At 41.8% G+C, this 20,824-nt stretch overlaps 1 long non-coding RNA gene across 1 annotated transcript; it reads left to right on the top strand.

Annotated features, from left to right (window-relative positions):
- The first annotated feature begins 209 nt into the window (after nt 1–209).
- On the top strand, nt 210–20,568 carry LOC141104667 (uncharacterized). The gene is made up of 3 exons (XR_012235493.1): nt 210–312; nt 12,927–13,233; nt 20,336–20,568. It is a non-coding gene; the product is annotated as an uncharacterized lncRNA (long non-coding RNA).
- Nucleotides 20,569–20,824: the final 256 nt, after the last annotated feature.

Here is a 20,824-nt window from a genome sequence, read left to right as displayed (position 1 = left end):
AAAGATTTGGGCTGGAATTCCACTTAAACTTATTATATATTAAAACTCAATAGCAGATCAGGAGATATTTGGGATGCTTAGTGGGTGATAATATTTGTCCCACATGAAGTAGGTAAATATTTTAATAAATACTTTAGATATCAGGTATGTGTTCCTAAGAAAAATGTGACGTTTAAGACAAACTTTATTTAAAATTTCTGTGTACTCAACTTGTTTTTCTTTGATTATATAAGCCAACCCCGTTCTTCGTAGTATAGACATTCACCAAAGTGTTCCAGCTGTCTACATTCTCAGCACCAACTGAACTATCCGGTAAGTAGATACTGGATAATTATTTTATTATTAACCACTTCAATATCGGGCACTTTCGCCTCTTCCTGCCCAGGACATTTTTCAACTTTCAGCGCTGTTGCACTTTGAATGACAATGGCGCGGTCATACAACACTGTGCCCAAACTACATTTTTATAATTTCCTTTCCACAAATACAGCATTCTTTTGGTGGTATTTGATCACCACTGGGGTTTTTATTTTTTGCTAAACAAACTTAAAAAGACCAACATTTTTGAAAAAAAAAACTAATGGGCACTGATAAGCAGCACTAATACATAGCTCCCAACTGTCCCTGATTTGGAGGGACTGTCCCTGATTTGGAGCAATGTCCCCCTGTCCCTCATTCCTCCTCATTTGTCCCTCATTTTGATCTGATCTATATAGATGTACATAAAATGCACTTTTTATCTATCACAAAGTGTTTCCCAGTACTAAACCTGTCACTCAATTTCTAAATTGCTGCATTTGTAAATTCCAAAAGCCAATACAAAGGAATAGTAATGGTAAAAAAGCCCTTGTGGGTTTAACCAATCTTGTTTTCTTGTATAATTCTCCTTTAAGGGGGCGTAGCAGGGGGTGTGTTCTATGCCTGCATACTTTTGCTGATAGGTGTCCCTCATTCCCATCCCAAAAACTTGGGAGGTATGCTAAAAGGTGGCACTGATGGGCACTGAGAGATGGCACTGGATAGGCAGCACTGACAGGCATTACTGAGTGGCATCTGAAGGACACTGACAGGCATTGCTGATGGGGCACTGATTGGCAGGTTACTGACAGACTACATAGTTACATAGTTAGTAAGGTTGAATAAAGACACCAGTCCATCCAGTTTAACCTGAGAGAGTGTGGGTGCATGTCTACAATTATCCCTATTTTTTATTTAACCACTTAAGGACCGCCTAACGCCGATTTACGTCGGCAAGGCGGCACGGGCAGGCAAAATCACGTACATGTACGTGATTTGCCTCTCGCGGGTGGGGGGTCCGATCGGACCCCCCCCGGTGCCCGAAGCGGTCCCGTTCTGTTCCCCGGCGATCCGAGATGAGGGGGAGGCCATCCGTTCGTGGCCCCCCCCTCGCGATCGCCGCCGGCCAATGGGAACACTCCTTTGCTGCTGTATGCTAAACAGCAGCAAAGGAAATGATGTCATCTCCCCTCGGCTCGGTAGTTTCCGTTCCAGCGCCGAGGGGAGAAGACATCAATGTGAGTGCACAACACACACACACACAGTAGAACATGCCAGGCATACAAAACACCCCGATCCCCCCCCCCGATCGCCCCCCGATCACCCCCCCAATCACCCCCCCCCCCCTGTCACAAACTGACACCAGCAGGTTTTTTTTTTTTTTTTTCTGATTACTGCATAGTGTCAGTTTGTGACAGTTACAGTGTTGGGACAGTGAGTATTACCCCCCTTTAGGTCTAGGATACCCCCCTAACCCCCCCAATAAAGTTTTAACCCCTTGATCACCCCCCATCGCCAGTGTCGCTAAGCGATCATTTTTCTGATCGCTGTATTAGTGTCACTGGTGACGCTAGTTAGTGAGGTAAATATTTAGGTTCGCCGTCAGCGTTTTATAGTGACAGGGACCCCCATATACTACCTAATAAATGTTTTAACCCCTTGATTGCCCCCTAGTTAACCCTTTCACCACTGATCACCGTATAACCGTTACGGGTGACGCAGGTTAGTTCGTTTATTTTTTATAGTGTCAGGGCACCCGCCGTTTATTACCGAATAAAGGTTTAGCCCCCTGATCGCCCGGCGGTGATATGCGTCGCCCCAGGCAGCGTCAGATTAGCGCCAGTACCGCTAACACCCACGCACGCAGCATGCGCCTCCCTTAGTGGTATAGTATCTGATCGGATCAATATCTGATCCGATCAGATCTATACTGGCGTCCCCAGCAGTTTAGGGTTCCCAAAAACACAGTGTTAGCGGGATCAGCCCAGATACCCGCTAGCACCTGCGTTTTGCCCCTCCGCCCAGCCCACCCAAGTGCAGTATCGATCGATCACTGTCACTTACAAAACACTAAACGCATAACTGCAGCGTTCGCAGAGTCAGGCCTGATCCCTACGATCGCTAACAGTTTTTTTGGTAGCATTTTGGTGAACTGGCAAGCAAGCACCAGGCAGCGTCAGGTTAGCGCCAGTAGCGCTAACACCCACGCACGCACCGTACACCTCCCTTAGTGGTATAGTATCTGATCGGATCAATATCTGATCCGATCAGATCTATATTAGCGTCCCCAGCAGTTTAGGGTTCCCAAAAACGCAGTGTTAGCGGGATCAGCCCAGATACCTGCTAGCACCTGCGTTGTGCCCCTCCGCCCGGCCCAGCCCAGCCCACCCAAGTGCAGTATCGATCGATCACTGTCACTTACAAGGCACTAAACGCATAACTGCAGCGTTCGCAGAGTCAGGCCTGATCCCTGCGATCGCTAACAGTTTTTTTGGTAGCATTTTGGTGAACTAGCAAGCACCGGCCCCAGGCAGCGTCAGGTTAGCGCCAGTACCACTAACACCCACGCACGCAGCATACGCCTCTTTTAGTGGTATAGTATCTGAACGGATCAATATCTGATCCGATCAGATCTATACTAGCGTCCCCAGCAGTTTAGGGTTCCCACAAACGCAGTGTTAGCGGGATCAGCCCAGATACCTGCTAGCACCTGCGTTTTGCCCCTCCGCCCGGCCCAGTCCAGCCCACCCAAGTGCAGTATCGATCGATCACTGACACTTACAAAACACTAAACGCATAACTGCAGCGTTCGCAGAGTCAGACCTGATCCCTGCGATCGCTAACAGTTTTTTTGGAAGCTTTTTATTGAACTGGCAAGCACCAGCGGCCTAGTACACCCCGGTCGTAGTCAAACCAGCGCTGCAGTAACACTTGGTGACGTGGCGAGTCCCATAAGTGCAGTTGAAGCTGGTGAGGTGGCAAGCACAAGTAGTGTCCCGCTGCCACCAAAAAGACAAACACAGGCCCGTCGTGCCCATAGTGCCCTTCCTGCTGCATTCGCCAATCCTAATTGGGAACCCACCACTTCTGCAGCGCCCGTACTTCCCCCATTCACATCCCCAACCAAATGCAGTCGGCTGCATGAGAGGCATTTTTATGTGCTCCCGAGTACCCCTACCCAACGAACCCCCCAAAAAGATGTTGTGTCTGCAGCAAACGCGGATATAGGCGTGACACCCGCTATTATTGTCCCTCCTGTCCTGACAATCCTGGTCTTTGCATTGGTGAATGTTTTGAACGCTACCATACACTAGTTGAGTATTAGCGTAGGGTACAGCATTGCACAGACTAGGCACACTTTCACAGGGTCTCCCAAGATGCCATCGCATTTTGAGAGACCCGAACCTGGAACCGGTTACCGTTATAAAAGTTAGTTACAAAAAAAGTGTAAAAAAAAAAATATATATATATAAAATAAAAAAAAATAGTTGTCGTTTTATTGTTCTCTCTCTCTATTCTCTCTCTCTATTGTTCTGCTCTTTTTTTACTGTATTCTATTCTGCAGTGTTTTATTGTTATTGTTATTGTTATTATGTTTTATCATGTTTGTTTTTCAGGTATGTAATTATTTATACTTTACTGTTTACTGTGCTTTATTGTTAACCATTTTTTTGTCTTCAGGTACGCCATTCACAACTTTGAGTGGTTATACCAGAATGATGCCTGCAGGTTTAGGTATCATCTTGGTATCATTCTTTTCAGCCAGCGGTCGGCTTTCATGTAAAAGCAATCCTAGCGGCTAATTAGCCTCTAGACTGCCTTTACAAGCCGTGGGAGGGAATGCCCCCCCCCCCACCGTCTTCCGTGTTTTTCTCTGGCTCTCCTGTCTCAACAGGGAACCTGAGAATGCAGCCGGTGATTCAGCCAGCTGACCATAGAGCTGATCAGAGTCAAGAGTGGCTCCAAACATCTCTATGGCCTAAGAAACCGGACGCTACGAGCATTTTATGACTTAGATTTCGCCGGATGTAAATAGCGCCATTGGGAAATTGGGGAAGCATTTTATCACACCGATCTTGGTGTGGTCAGATGCTTTGAAGGCAGAGGAGAGATCTAGGGTCTAATAGACCCCAATTTTTTCAAAAAAGAGTACCTGTCACTACCTATTGCTATCATAGGGGATATTTACATTCCCCGAGATAACAATAAAAATGATTTAAAAAAAAAAAAAATGAAAGGAACAGTTTAAAAATAAGATAAAAAAGCAAAAAAATAATAAAGAAAAAAAAAAAAAAAAAAAAAGCACCCCTGTCGCCCCCTGCTCTTGCGCTAAGGTGAACGCAAGCGGCGGTCTGTCGTCAAATGTAAACAGCAATTGCACCATGCATGTGAGGTATCGCCGCGAAGGTCAGATCGAGGACAGTAATTTTTGCAGTAGACCTCCTCTGCAAATCTAAAGTGGTAACCTGTAAAGGCTTTTAAAGGCTTTTAAAAATGTATTTATTTTGTTGCCACTGCACGTTTGTGCGCAATTGTAAAGCATGTCATGTTTGGTATCCATGTACTCGGTCTAAGATCATCTTTTTTATTTCATCAAACATTTGGGCAATATAGTGTGTTTTAGTGCATTAAAATTTAAAAAAGTGTGTTTTTTCCCCAAAAAATGCGTTTGAAAAATCGCTGCGCAAATACTGTGTGAAAAAAAAAAATGAAACACCCACCATTTTAATCTGTAGGGCATTTGCTTTAAAAAAATATATAATGTTTGGGGGTTCAAAGTAATTTTCTTGCAAAAAAAAAAAAACTTTTTCATGTAAAAAATAAGTGTCAGAAAGGGCTTTGTCTTCAAGTGGTTAGAAGAGTGGGTGATGTGTGACATAAGCTTCTAAATGTTGTGCATAAAATGCCAGGACAGTTCAAAACCCCCCCCAAATGACCCCATTTTGGAAAGTAGACACCCCAAGCTATTTGCTGAGAGGCATGTCGAGTCCATGGAATATTTTATATTGCGACACAAGTTGCGGGAAAGAGACAAATTTTTTTTTTTTTTTTTTGCACAAAGTTGTCACTAAATGATATATTGCTCAAACATGCCATGGGAATATGTGAAATTACACCCCAAAATACATTCTGCTGCTTCTCCTGAGTACGGGGATACCACATGTGTGAGACTTTTTGGGAGCCTAGCCGTGTACGGGACCCCGAAAACCAAGCACCGCCTTCAGGCTTTCTAAGGGCGTGAATTTTTGATTTCACTCTTCACTGCCTATCACAGTTTCGGAGGCCATGGAATGCCCAGGTGGCACAAAACCCCCCCAAATGACCCCATTTTGGAAAGTAGACACCCCAAGCTATTTGCTGAGAGGTATAGTGAGTATTTTGCAGACCTCACTTTTTGTCACAAAGTTTTGAAATTTGAAAAAAGAAAAAAAAAAAAAGTTTTTTCTTGTCTTTCTTCATTTTCAAAAACAAATGAGAGCTGCAAAATACTCACCATGCCTCTCAGCAAATAGCTTGGGGTGTCTACTTTCCAAAATGGGGTCATTTGGGGGGGTTTTGTGCCACCTGGGCATTCCATGGCCTCCGAAACGGTGTTAGGCAGTGAAGAGTAAAATCAAAAATTCACGCCCTTAAAAACGCTGAAGGCGGTGATTGGTTTTCGGGGCCCCGTACGCGGCTAGGCTCCCAAAAAGTCCCACACATGTGGTATCCCTATACTCAGGAGAAGCAGCTAAATGTATTTTGGGGTGCAATTCCACATATGCCCATGGCCTGTGTGAGCAATATATCATTTAGTGACAACTTTGTGCAAAAAAAAAAAAAAGTGTCACTTTCCCGCAACTTGTGTCAAAATATAAAATATTCCATGGACTCAATATGCCTCTCAGCAAATAGCTTGGGGTGTCTACTTTCCAAAATGGGGTCATTTGGGGGGGGGTTGTGCCACCTGGGCATTCCATGGCCTCCGAAACTGTGATAGGCAGTGAAGAGTGAAATCAAAAAGTTACACCCTTAGAAATCCTGAAGGCGGTGATTGGTTTTCGGGGTCCCATACGCGGCTAGGCTCCCAAAAAGTCCCACACATGTGGTATCCCCGTACTCAGGAGAAGTAGCTGAATATATTTTGGGGTGCAATTCCATATAGGCCCATGGCCTGTGTGAGCAATATATCATTTAGTGACAACTTTTTGTAAATATTTTTTTTTTTGTCATTATTCAATCACTTGGGACAAAAAAAATAAATATTCAATGGGTTCAACATGCCTATCAGCAATTTCCTTGGGGTGTCTACTTTCCAAAATGGGGTCATTTGGGGGGGTTTTGTACTGCCCTGCTATTTTAGCACCTCAAGAAATGACATAGGCAGTCATAAACTAAAAGCTGTGTAAATTCCAGAAAATGTACCCTAGTTTGTAGACGCTATAACTTTTGCGCAAACCAATAAATATACGCTTATTGACATTTTTTTTACCAAAGACATGTGGCCGAATACATTTTGGCCTAAATGTATGACTAAAATTGAGTTTATTGGATTTTTTTTATAACAAAAAGTAGAAAATATCATTTTTTTCAAAATTTTCGGTCTTTTTCCGTTTATAGCGCAAAAAATAAAAACTGCAGAGGTGATCAAATACCATCAAAAGAAAGCTCTATTTGTGGGAAGAAAAGGACGCAAATTTCGTTTGGGTACAGCATTGCATGACCGCGCAATTAGCAGTTAAAGCGACGCAGTGCCAAATTGGAAAAAGACCTCTGGTCCTTAGGCAGCATAATGGTCCGGGGCTCAAGTGGTTAAGGTACCCATATAGTGCTGTCAATTTACACAGGGTGCTCCACACGTACATTGCACACTCACATTGGTCCCTACCCTCAAGGAGCCCACAATCCAAGGTCCCCAACTCACATTGATATACTAGGGCCAATTGTGGACAGAAGCCAATTAACCTACCAGTATGTCTTTGGAGTGTGGGAGGAAACCGGAGTACCCGGAGGGAACCCACGCAGGCACAGGGAGAACATGCAAAGTGACCCTTTTTACTGCTAGGTAAGAGTGCTACCCACTACACCACTGTGCCGCCTGTGCAGGTGTTCTTTATGGAGCACAGGCTGGCAGCTGATGGGCAGTGATTGGCAGCTGATGGGTACCTCTAAAGGGGGCTGCACTGATAATCAATGTGCTGATTATCAGCGCAGACCCCCCCTCTGACAGGGAGAGCCACCGATTGGCACTCCCTGTCGGCATGAACCGAGGAAAGCCATTTAACTGGCACTTCCTGGTTCACACGATGATCAGCTGTGATTGGTCACAGCTGATCACGTGGTAAGAAGCCTCCGTCAGAGGCTCCATACCACGATCGGAGTTACGGTGTGTCAGACTGACACATAGCACCTCTGATCGCCACACTGCGCGCCCCCGCGGGTGTGCACTGGCTTGTTATCCTGATCACGTCATATGAGGTCTGATCAAGATAACTAAACCACTTTGCCGATGTCATATTGCTATATGGCAGGCAGCAAGTGGTTAATCCTATTATAATTATTTATAAGGAAATCATTCTTGGCATTCAGTTTTCAAGTAAAGTTTAACTGACTCCTATGTTTTACTTTGATTATAAATGATAGCAAGGTTCCTCATATCATTTTTCTCATAATGGCTTATTTTGCACAATGAATGTGAAAATTCTAATTGATTCCAGAGGTGGCTAACCTAGAAACAAACCAGATATTGTACATATTTCTCAATCCTAATTGTAAGCTTGTTAAAAACATTATGAAGTGAACCAGTCAATGTTTTATTTTGTGTCCTGAAAGGAGCATTGTGGTGCCTTTTTGTTTTTTCAATTTTGGTAAAACTTTTATTAAACTCCAATTCCTAAATAACTTATCTTTATTAGGAAATAATACAGTAGAAAGCTAACATTAATAAGTTATATTTCTTATAATGATTATTTATTTACACATAATCCCAAAAGCCTCATTCACCTTCTCTAAAAACCTGGAACAAATTAAATCACAGAGACCATTATCTGGGGACTCTTCTCATTCATACAAGAAAAACCCTCTAGAAACCATTAGTATAGTTAGTAAATAAATAAAAAAAATATTTTCAATCTAACATGCTTTGCATTTTTTTACAATAACCAACATCCTTTAGCAATGATTGAGTGAGGACTAGCGTGGATAGTACAGGTGATGCAACAAGCATCCTCATTTAAGGTAGACATCCCTGGAAACCATAAACAATGGAGGTTTGAACTTTGGTACTTGTGAACCAGCTCCAATGACATCTAAGAACCTGCTGTGCTCTTCCTTTTGTGGGACTGAGGAACACAATAGATCAGGGCCCCTTAATCATTGTTTTATCCATGAGAAACCAGAACAAGTAAAGTCTGGAAAGCATCAAGCAAATCCATGTAATTAAAAAACACTTAACCTGCCCATAATGGGTGTCAGGTGTACTGGATCTTTTGTGTTGGGTTAGAGCAAACAAACATTGGACCTTTTATGGTATTGGAATAGGGATGACCGGAACACTCCCTGGTTCAGTTTGCAGCAGAACATGCGAACAGGCAAAAAATTTGTTTGAACACGCAAACACCGTTAAAGTCTATGGGACACAAATGTGACAACTCACAAGTGCTAATTTTAAAGGCTTATATGCAAGTTTTTGCCATAAAAAGTGTTTGGGGACCTGGGTCCTGCCCAAGGGGACATGTATCAATGCAAAAATAAAGTTTTAAAAATGGCCATTTTTTCGGGAGCAGTGATTTCAATAATGCTTAAAGTGAAACAATAAAAATAAAATATCATGCCTGGTGGGTGTCCTTAGTATGCCTGTAAAGTAGCGCAACTTTCCCATGTTTATAACAGTGCCACAACAAAATTACATTTCTAAAGGAAAAAATATGTCATTCAAAACTACTCGTGGCTGTAATGTATTGTCGGATCCCGGCAATATAGATAAAAAAATACCAAAAATACCAAAAAAAATATGGTGTGGATGTCCCCCCCCCCCAAAATCTATACCAGGCCCTTCAGGTCTGGTATGGATATTAAGGGAAACCCCACACCCAAATAAAAAAAAAATGACGTGGGGGTCCACCAGGCACTATATACTCTGAAGAGCAGTATATATACTATATGGCATGCCCTATATACCCTGCAGAAAATTGGGCCTTAGGTGTTGGTGGTACCAGAACACTGTAAGCCCTCACAGTTACACTTGTTGGGCGCAGGAACGGGCCCTGATGTGAAATATTATATCAAGAATTGTAAGTATGCGTCCCTGTTAAACAGGGGCAGAAAAATTGGGCCTTGGGTGGTGGTGGTGCCACAACACTGTAACTCCTCAAAGATACTTGTGTTGTGTATATATATATATATATATATATATCCTGCCTGCTTAATCTAACTCACCGCTATGTAAGCAGCCTTATATAGTGTGGGGGGTGTGGGGTGTGGCCAATCATCATACAGCAATGCACAGCGATCTCGCCGTGCATTATGGGGCGTTCCGTGGTGCTCTAATGTTCCATGAACACCTTATATGTTCAGTTTGTTTTAGAACAAACCAACACCCAATGTTCGAGTCGAACCATGGGCTCATGCCTGTATTAGAACAACCGTTTTATGTGTGCCTAACATTAGGATGCCTCATGTTATTTTCAAGTTATCTTTTCCATTGTGTCTTCTTTCCATTAATCCAAATTATCCACAGAGCTCAAAAATGTTCACCTTGAAGAAATCCCTCTTACTCCTTTTCTTTCTTGGGACCATCACCTTATCTTTTTGTGAGCAAGAGTAAGTATGTATAATAGCTATTTTTTTTAAATAACTATAGACTTTTAAGGCCTACTCTGGACAAACGGCTAAGCATATAGGTAAAATACATATATGAGGATTGTGGCCATCTCATCAATGACTTTTATTTTAAAAACACATTTATATTACTGGGACAGCAAGTGAGGGCCAATCTTTTCTATTGGGACAACAAGAAAAACCTGGAAGAGTTTCTAATCCTAGAAATACAGAAAGGAGCCCCAGACCAAAACTGGAGTAATAAAGTCTTATGCCCCGTACACACGGTCGGACTTTATTCGGACATTCCGACAACAAAATCCTAGGATTTTTCCGACGGATGTTGGCTCAAACTTGTCTTGCATACACACGGTCACACAAAGTTGTTGGAAAATCCCATCGTTCTAAACGCGGTGACGTAAAACACGTACGTCGGGACTATAAACGGGGCAGTGGCCAATAGCTTTCATCTCTGTATTTATTCTGAGCATGCGTGGCACTTTGTCCGTCGGATTTGTGTACATGCGATCGGAATTTCCGACAACGGATTTTGTTGTCGGAAAATTTTATATCCTGCTCTCAAACTTTGTGTGTCGGAAAAATTTCGATGGAAAATGTGTGATGGAGCCTACACATAGTCGGAATTTCCCACAACAAGGTCCTATCACACATTTTCCGTCGGAAAATCCGACCGTGTGTACGGGGCATTAGACAAATTTGATTGTTAGTGAATGGGTCACAAAAAAAAACAAAAAAAACAGACAGCATGTTTCAGGAACAACAACACTCCCCCTTCATCAGGGTTCAACATAGAATAAATCTTTGATGGACTTGGAAAAACATTGACCTCACAGATCTATATTAGAACCGGTATTGATCTCTGCACATAGAGCAACAATGTGACAGCAGTTGCTGGGCAGCAGAGTTTCTAATTCTTTCCTGTTTAAAACAAACCAAAAGAAAAATTTGATTGGCTGTCCCCTTCTAAAGAGACCCTGAAACCTACTTAAATTATTACAGGTGAGGTTAGATGTGATGATGTGAGCATGGAAGGAGTTTGGTTAAGTGTACAGGTGTGAGGGTGGGGGTGATGGATGCAGGAACAGTGTTCAGAGTGGATGTGCAGGCACAATAATGAAGGGGGGGGGGCAGTGTTGAAAAGAGGGGAGACTCATGGCACCTTCCCATACACAGAGAGCAGCATATGGCTGGAGTACTGACCTGCGGGTCTTTGCTTAGTCCTCAAACCCAGCTCAGTACCTTTCCATCTTCTGCAGCCAATGGTTCCACAACACATGTGCATGACAGTTATGGACTATCACCACAATGTGCATTGCAATATTTCACATTTAATCAAAATGTCTTGCAAAACATTACATACGTTAGTGTGATGCAGTGCCATTCAATTAAATGTCTCCATAACAAACCTTATCACTTGCACAACATAGTGTCTACTGTCTAAAAATGGTATATGGAAGTTTGTCCATTACTGCATGTTGTACTGCTAAGCAGATCCATTGGAAGGTGCATGAGGGTGCCTTTTACAATTAATGGCACCACATCTTACCAATGACAGTGTGATCAGGAGAAGAGCCATGGCAGCAGTTCCCATTCAGACCCCTGTAGCCAACATTGCAACTGTTCCTCAAACAAACTCCTGCAGGTAACAGTGGCTACGGCTACACCAACATCTCAGCACCGCCCATCTCTTTCTGGCAGCAACTGACAGACCAGGCAAGAGGATGGGCTGACTGAGTGGTGGCCCCAAGGTGTAAGTGGTGACAGTGGAGTGTGCTGTCAATGGGAGTATTTATTGTTCAAACAATTGCAAAACAGAAAGGAGCACTAGGCCAAAAAAGATGGAAGAGTCCAAAGATAATTGTAATCAGGGCCAGGACAAGGGGTGGACAGGAGGGTTAGCTGCTCAGGGCACAGCAGTAGGGGAGGGCATACCCTCACCCACACAAGCTCCAGATAAGAGGTTATCAACCAGTTTTTGCAGCTTCATGGCTGCTCTGATAGCTATTGCTGTCAGCTATTGCTGTCAAGCTGTGCTCCAACATAACCTCTATCCACCCCATTCACCTATGGCTGACACAAAAACACACCAGGCATGTGGAACTACTTTCTAGCCACAAGAAAGCAAGTGATTGGCCATGCATTGGGCAGTGCACACTTTATGCCAGCCATCGGCAGCCAAAGCAATGGGGCAAAGAATGGACACAAGGTGGTACACCTATTTGGCATATATTAGGAGGGGGCCCGTTCTTAACCTAGGCACTGGATGAACCTGTCCCAGTATTGATTCTAATTGTTGGAAAATAGGTCATTTAAAAACATCCAACACATTTTGGAACAACACCACTCCCCCATCATCAGGATTCAGCAAAGTGTAAACTTTGGATGGACACAAGTTTTGGCTGAACTCAAGTATGACTATTGCTGAGAGAGTCTAATATTGGTTCTAATATAGATCTGTGAGGTCACTGTTTTCTGTGAGTCCATTCAAAGTTAATCCTGTGTTAGGACCTGATGTAGGGGGATTGGTGTTCCCCAAAACACATTGGATATTTTTGTATGACTTGTTTACTAACAATTTAATTTATTAGAATTTTTTTTTTCCAATTTTGATCTGGTTCTCCATTCTATATTCCTAGAATTAGAAACTCTGTCAGGTATTTATTGTTGTCCCAGTCAAAAGATTTCTCCTCACTTACTGTCCCAGTAAGATAATTGTGTTTTTAATTGATGAGATGTTCACAAGACCTGTGCTGTGTGTCAGAGCTGTGCTATCTTTTGTTGGTCTAATGCTCCTCTCTTTTTTTCAATAGCTTGAGCAATCTTTGGTGCCAAGGGAAAGAACCCTTGCTGCACAGGAGCCATCTCACCAGAGCTTTTAAAATTATTTGAAGTTTTCCTTCATCTGTATGCACATGCTTAAAAATCCTCAGTGGCTCTTTAAAGATGTTTATCTGGCATATAAAGGATGACAGTGGAGAGTCCCAAGTCAACCTGACCTACAGTACAATCCCCGGGGTGGAGAGATCTTCATTGCTATACTATATACAGACAGGAGAGAGCATATTATCCAGCATTAACCGTGGGGAGATGTGAGTGCCGAGACTAATTCGGCAGCAGGTGAATGTGGGGAGGTTAACTGGTGGGTTTGGCAAGATTTTAGGAGGGATTTGTGTGGTAATTAAGGTCTGAATTAGGACTGAGTGAGCTGATGAGTGGGTTTAGTTTGAAAGCACTGTGCCGCACTATTGGTGGTGTGCCACTGGGGGATAGGAAACAAAGGCACTGTGTTACGTGTTCCCTTATTGAAGGGCAATTTTTTTTCTTGTTCCATGTGTAGATTGATATTTTCAAACAATCAGTGTTACAAAATTACAGTATTTGAGAGTACAAAGGTCATTTACATTATGCATGTGATATTAAAATCCATAAATTTGGGTATGATGGGTCTCATACAATAATACAGATGGAGACAAATAATCTTAACACTGTACAAGGACAGAGTGGAGTCACCAATGTGAGAGATTTACTTTGAATGTCTTGGGAGATGCCCAACATCTTTAAAGGGTCAAGGTGTGGTAAAGGCAAGAGTATGGCAGAGAATGTGTAACAATGAAGGGTAAGGGAGGAACGGAGAAGGAGAAAGAGGGGGAGGGCAATCAGGGGTGGGAGGAAGGTGAGAAGAACAGGATAAGTATATACCAATGGTGCACCACCATTCAGGGGATCAAAAGGTCCAGCTAAAATCCCACCAGAAGATAACACAAAGATAACATCTATTTTTTTCATGCAGCACAAAGTTGATTCTTGACTTGGTTTTGGCCAAAGAAAAAGTGGATTATTTTCTAAGCTTTAGCAATTGTTTGGTTGCTGTAAAAACATGAAAAAGCAATTTGAACTAGAGGGAAAAAATGCCCCCTCGGGACTTTAACGCAGTTTAAAACATTTATTGATATAGAAAAGAGAGAGATATACTTTATTGTCCAAAAATTCTAAAATCGTCATGTGAATATTAAAATCTTATATAATAACTCTGACTAAGCCACATGATTCCCATATTGGAATAATATATGCATCCAATAATATATGATATGAATCATAAAAAATACATATAACAGCCCCTGTTATATTTATTTATTGTGTATGCATTTTTTATGAATGATAGTATATATTTTTGGATAGGTATATTTTTCCAATATGGGGGATCATGTTTCTTAGACATGTGCATTAGTTTTCGTCCGAATGCATTTTCGTCCGAATTTCGGGTATTTTCGTTATCGTTTCAACAAACGATAACTAACGTGCAGAATCCGAAAACCGAAAGATCCGACATAAACAAATGCTTTATTTTCGTTTTCGTTGCAACAACAGTTCGATATAGATAGGAGATTCTACATGACGCTGACAATAGCAATCTGTGTCCATCGAACCTGTGGTCGAATGTGCCTAACCTTAGCTCTATTAGTCCAAGATTATTCTACATAGAGAGAAAAGATTTGACATAGAGAGAAAAGATTTGACATAGAGAGAAAAGATTTGACATTATAGAGACAATAGCAAAAAAGGTTGAATGTGCCTAACCTAACTCTATTAGTCCAAGATTATTCGACATAGAGAGAAAAGATTTGACATAAAGATCTGACGAAGCAGTCGCCGCGAGTGGACATTTATGGTCAAATGCTCCGCCCATAGGCTATAGAAGAATTCTAATGTTGGTAGACTTGTAATAATAATTAGTAAATATCATTATTACTAGTGTCATACAACATTAGAATTCTACTATAGCTTGTAGGCGGAACATTTGACCCTAAATGTATGATTGCGGCGTCGTACAGTTTAGCTGCTCCGTCAAATCTTCTTAGAACATTTGACAGACACCATAAGCCTTCAATGACAGATTCGACCTTAATTATTTCGGATTTTCGGACGAATGCATTTTTTAACGAAACAAAATAAATAAAAACAAATTTCGGGAGTAACTAAGTACATTTATTTTTCGGACGAAAACAAAATTCCAAAACAAAATATTTCAGTGTGCACATGTCTAATGTTTATGACTTAGTCAGAGCTGTTTTGTAGGATTTTAATATTCACATGATGATTTTGAAAATTAAAATCTTCTAACAAAATTCTACCAGTGTATGGCCCGCTTAAAAGGATACATTTAGAGGGGATTACAAGATATCCCTAACCTTACTCAGTTAGGAACGTTTTTCCACATGTGGTGGACTTGCCCAATAGTATGGCACTTCTAGGAACAAACTATTTCAGATGATCTCAGAACTGATGGTCTCTGTGGTCCCTTTCTTAGCTCAATATGCACTCCTGAACCTCAAACCTCCAGGCTTTTCCAAGATTAAATTCAAATTACTTGATAAAGGCAATAAGAGTATTGACAGCTCATCTCCAAATAGCATAAAGTAGAAGGAAAAAATGCCCCCTCTGGACTTTAACACAGTTCAAAATATACTACACTATACTACAACATTTATTGATGTAGAAAAAATATATACTTTATTGTACAAAAAAATCTAAAATCATCATGTGAATATTAGAATCCTATATAATAGCTCTTGGAATAATATATCCATTTAAAAATATACAACATTAATCATAAAAAATGCATACATAATAGAGGCTGTTCTATGTATTGTTTTATGATTGATATTATACATTTGTGGATGGATATAATATTCCAATATGGGGATGTTTATGGCTTAGTCAGAGCTATTACTGTAAAAAAGATTTTATTATTAACATGATGATTTTTACATTTTTTTGTACAATAAAGTATATATCTTTTCTATATCAATAAATGTGTTAAATATTTTGAACTGTGTTAAAGTCCCGAGGGGGCATTTTTTCCTTCTACTTTATGCTATTTGGAGACGAGTCGTCAATACTCTTATTGCCTTTATCAAGTAATTTGAATTTGATCTTGGAAAGGCCTGGAGGTTTGAAGTTTAGGAGAGCTAAGAAGGGGACCACAGAGATCATTAGTTCTGAGATCATCTGAAATATTTCTTCCCAGAAGTGCCACACTATTGAGCAAGTCCACCATATGTGGAGAAAAGTTCCTAATTGAGTAAGGATAAGGTTATCTTGAAATCCCCTCTACATGTATCCTATTAAGCCGGCCATACACTGGTAGAATTTTGTCAGAAGATTTTTCATTTTTAGAAGTTTCGTTTGATTTGCTAATGGCTAGTGGGTTCAAACTGATGAATGTTTTTGGCCATAATGGTGAGAAAATTTACTGAAACAGGATGGAAAATTTTGGTTGAGTGAGTGAAATTCTAACCATGAATGTGATTTTTGTTTGGAAAAAATTGCTAACATTGTAAAGAGCAAGTGCTAAAGCACAAAAAAAACATTTTAATATACCTGAGATTCCATCCAAGTAGTAGGTCTGGAGGTCTTTTGTAAAAAAAAAATGTTGACTCAACAATGGCAAGATTGAATGTTCTGATAAATGATTTCACTTTCAATCTTTTATTAATTTTCAAAAAGAAGAATACAACTGGAACAATAATCCAAATGGAATACAGTACATACAAAATACAGAATATAAGTCCTCCAACATCAATTACAAGCTTAAATAACAACATTCTCTAAAGATCAAGAATGACCGAGGTCCCCGCTGGGTGAACAGAGATGCTATTAATTATCTCCCGTCACCTTCATAGTCAGTGTAACAGAACCTTTTGGTGGTGTTCGGAGCTCCAATCAGTCCGAGACCCATCAAGCATCCCAGCAATACCACATAAACCTAAGGAAAACAAAACATTGTATGTGATGTGGTTGGTTAAGACCGTCTTGCTTTATCTGGATAATTTAAGATCTACAGGCATACCCCACTTTTAAGTACACAATGGGGTTTATTTACTAAAGCTGGAAAGTACCAAATAAGGCTCACTTCTGCATAGAAACCAATTAGCTTCGAACCCCAGATTGTTCAGTTAAGCTTTGGCTATAAAACCTGGAAGCTCATCATAGGCGTGCGCACGGGGTGTGCCGAGTGTGCCTGGGCACACCCTAATCACCCATGCAGTGTTTGTGTAGTCCCATGCCGGCTGTCTCCTGAGATCTGCCTGGGTTGCTGTGAAATGCTGCATCCAGATCCAAGCAATGTGTAGCCCGCGCTGAGACAATATCACATTGAGCACTGCAGATATTGGGGCTTGTACGATCCGCTCAGTGTGTGACACTGTCATGTATTGTAACTGCATGCAGGGAGAGAGAGGAGCTGTCAGAATTCAGCAGGGATGTCCGGGTTGGGCGGGACTGAGCAGCTATCGAACACCAGCCAATAGGATAGGGTTTGGGCGGGCCACTACATGCTTGTGGCTCCCCCCATTCTTAAGCAGCCCAATAATTGGCTGGTGTTCAATAGCTGCTCAGTCCCGCCCACCCCCGACATCACTGCTGGACTCTGACAGCTCCTCTCTCTCCCTGCCTGCAGTTACAATACATGACAGTGTCAAACACTGAGCGGATCTTATAAACCCCAATATCTGCTCAATGTAATCTCCTCTGTCAGTGCTTCCAATCAGTGCCACCTATCAGTGCCAATCAGTGCCAGTGCCGCTTGTCAGTGCCAGTCAGTGACAATCAGCGTCACCTGTCAGTCCCAATCAGTGCATCCAATCAGTGCCACCTGTCAGTGCTTCCTGTCAGTACCAGTCAGTGACAATAAGTGCCACCTGTCAGTGCCAATCAATGCCACCTTTTAGTGCCAACCAATGCCACCCATCCGTCCCATCAGTGCTGCCCTTCAGTCAGTGCCACCTGTCAGTGCCAATCAGTATCACATGTCAGTGCCAGTCAGTGACAATCAGTGCCACCTGTCAGTGCCAAACAGTGCCTCCTATCAGTGACAATCAGTGCCACCTATCAGTGCCAATCAGTGCTTCCAATCAGTGCCACCTGTCAGTTCCCACCAGTGCCCATCAGCACTGCCTATCAGTGCCAATCAGTGCTGCCAATCAGTGCTCATAAGTGCTGCCTATCAATGCCCATCAGTGCCACCTATCAGTGCTCATCGGTGTTGACTATAAGTGCTGCCTTTCAGTGCCCATCAGTGCTGCCAATTAATGCCCATCAGTGCTGCCAATCAGTGCCACCAAATGCTGCCAATCAGTGCTACCTATTAGTGCCAATCAGTGCAGCCTATCAGTGCCATTAGTGCTGCCAATCAGTACCACCTATCAATGCCAATCAGGGCCCATCAGTGCTGCCTATCAGTGCCGCCCAACAGTGCTGCCAATCAGTGCTTTCTATTAGTGCCAATCAGTGCCACCTATCAGTGCCAATCATTGATGCCTATCAGTGCCACCAAACAGTGCCTATTAGTGCCATCAGTGCGACCAATCAGTGCCACCTATCAGTGGCCATCAGTGCCGCCTATCGGTGGCCATCAGTGCTGTCAATCAGTGGCACCTATCAGTGCTGCCAATCAGTGCCGCCTATCAGTGCCAATTAGTGCTGCCTGTCAGTGTCTATCAGTGCAGTGCGTTCAGGGATGGGGAGATTAACTCAGCAGCCAGGCTAATTGTCCATGGAGGGCTGGCCTGGTTGGGCACAACTGAAATCTGTTGATGTTTATTAATGGCACATGCCAATCTTTAGTATAATAGGTAATCACCTCACTACTATATACAATAAACTACTGGAGGTAAAATTAAAAAGTGTCAGTAAAATGCTTGCCGCTAAGCACTGTTATGTGTTCCTACTCCACAAAAAAAAAAGTGCAGTGCTAACTTACTAATCAAAAACTTAACAGTAATGGAGGAACCCTCTAATGTATGGAAATCTCAATAAACTTCAATATTACCACAATACCGGTCTCTGATACACAACTTCACATATGATACACATCAAACTGAATTTAAGACATACTGTATAAAATTAAACTTAGCAGGGATTGTGGAAACCCCTCCTATAGATATTTGCTATACAGATTCACTTCAAGTGCAACAACTTTTTAGTTGGGAGGTTCCCTCCATTATAGCACTTTGGAATTTTTATTTTTTAGATTGTTACACTTAATTTTATATGTTTTAGTTACTATTATAATGTGCATTTTTGCACTTGAAGGTATTTTTCCACCGCCCTTGCTCATCCATGTCTTTATGGATCTTGCTTTGTGCACTGGTGCGCAGTCATGTTGGAACAGGAAAGAGCCACCCCCAAACTGTTCCCACAATGTTGGGAGCATCAAATTGTCCAAAATGTCTTGGTATGCTGATACCTTAAGAGTTCCCTTCACTGGAACTAAGGGGCCAAGCCCAAGCCCTGAAAAACAACCCCACACCATAATCCCCCCTCCATCAAATTATTTGGACAACTGCACAAACCAAGGTCCATAAAGACATGAATGAGCGAGTTTGGGGTGGAGGAACCTGACTGGCCTGCACAGAGTCCTGACCTTAACTCCATAGAACACCTTTAGAATGACTGTGAGCCAGGCCTTCTCATCCAACATCAGTGCCTGACCTCATAAATGCTCTTCTGGAAGAATGGTCAAACATTCCCATAGACACACTCCTAAACCTTGAGGACAGCCTTCCCAGAAGAGTTGAAGTTGTTCTAGTTGCAAAGGGTGGGCAAAAATCAATATTAAACCCTACGGACTAAGACTGGAATGCCATTAAAGTTCATGTGCGTGTAAAGGCAGGCATCCCAATACTTTTGACAATATAGTGTGTATGTGTATATATATACATGTGTGTTTGAGCTTTGAAATAGACTGGGCACGCCTATGAAGCTATTTGGTTTCTAAGCAGAAGTGAGCCTGATTTTGCACTTTCCAGCTTTAGTAAATAAACCCCATTGTGTACTTACAAGTGGGGTATGCCTGTATACACTGAGGTAGAGGGGGGGCCATGTCTGAACCAATGAAAAAGCAAATAACTGTTGGGACTGGTGAATGATTTTTCTGAATTTCCACATGAATGAAATTATAGTGGTGCATGGCCAGATTTAGCTATGTCCACTTACTGATGGGAAAGTGCTGTGCCATAGCGAACAACACATCTAAATGATTCCACTGGCTATTCAATAAGGGATTCAAGTTTTGTGTAGTATTCCTTTAGCATGTTAATGTGGTCATAGAATAATAGTCAATGTGGCCTAAAAATACACATTTTTGGTCCCAGTGAAATACAGTTTTTGTGTAATAATCAATGTTGTTTTATGTAACAATAACTATGTCTTCTCACAGGAGAGGTGCTGATGAAGACAATGGAGGGGAAATGACAGAGGAAGAAGTAAAAAGAGGTCTCTTCTTGGATACGCTTAAGGATGTAGCCAAGACTGCGGCCGGGATTGCGCTGGAAAAACTAAAATGTAAAATGACTGGATGTAAACCCTGAATTGGAAGTCCCCTGATGTGGAATATCATTTAGCTATGAAAATGTTAAATGTCTAATAAAAAATAAATATATATCACATGCACTGTGTTTTCTTTTCTTTTTATTTCTTTTTATTTTTTTATATGATGAACCTATTTTAATTGGGGAAAATATAGTTCTTTTTGCCCTTTCAAGGCTATGTAATCACTTATCAACTTTCAGTTGGATCCATCAGCCCCACTGATCCAGATAGATCCTCCAATTTATCTAATCAATAAAAAATCATACAGAATATATCAGCCAATGCTTACTCTCATGTCAGGTTTACACCATTACAGTGCAGTCTAGCATGTTGGTTC

This window comes from Aquarana catesbeiana, linkage group LG08 (assembly GCF_042186555.1).
Source record: "Aquarana catesbeiana isolate 2022-GZ linkage group LG08, ASM4218655v1, whole genome shotgun sequence".
NCBI lineage: Eukaryota > Metazoa > Chordata > Amphibia > Anura > Ranidae > Aquarana > Aquarana catesbeiana.
The sequence above is the reverse complement of the archived record's forward strand: the minus strand, read 5'-3'. Positions and strand labels throughout refer to the sequence as shown.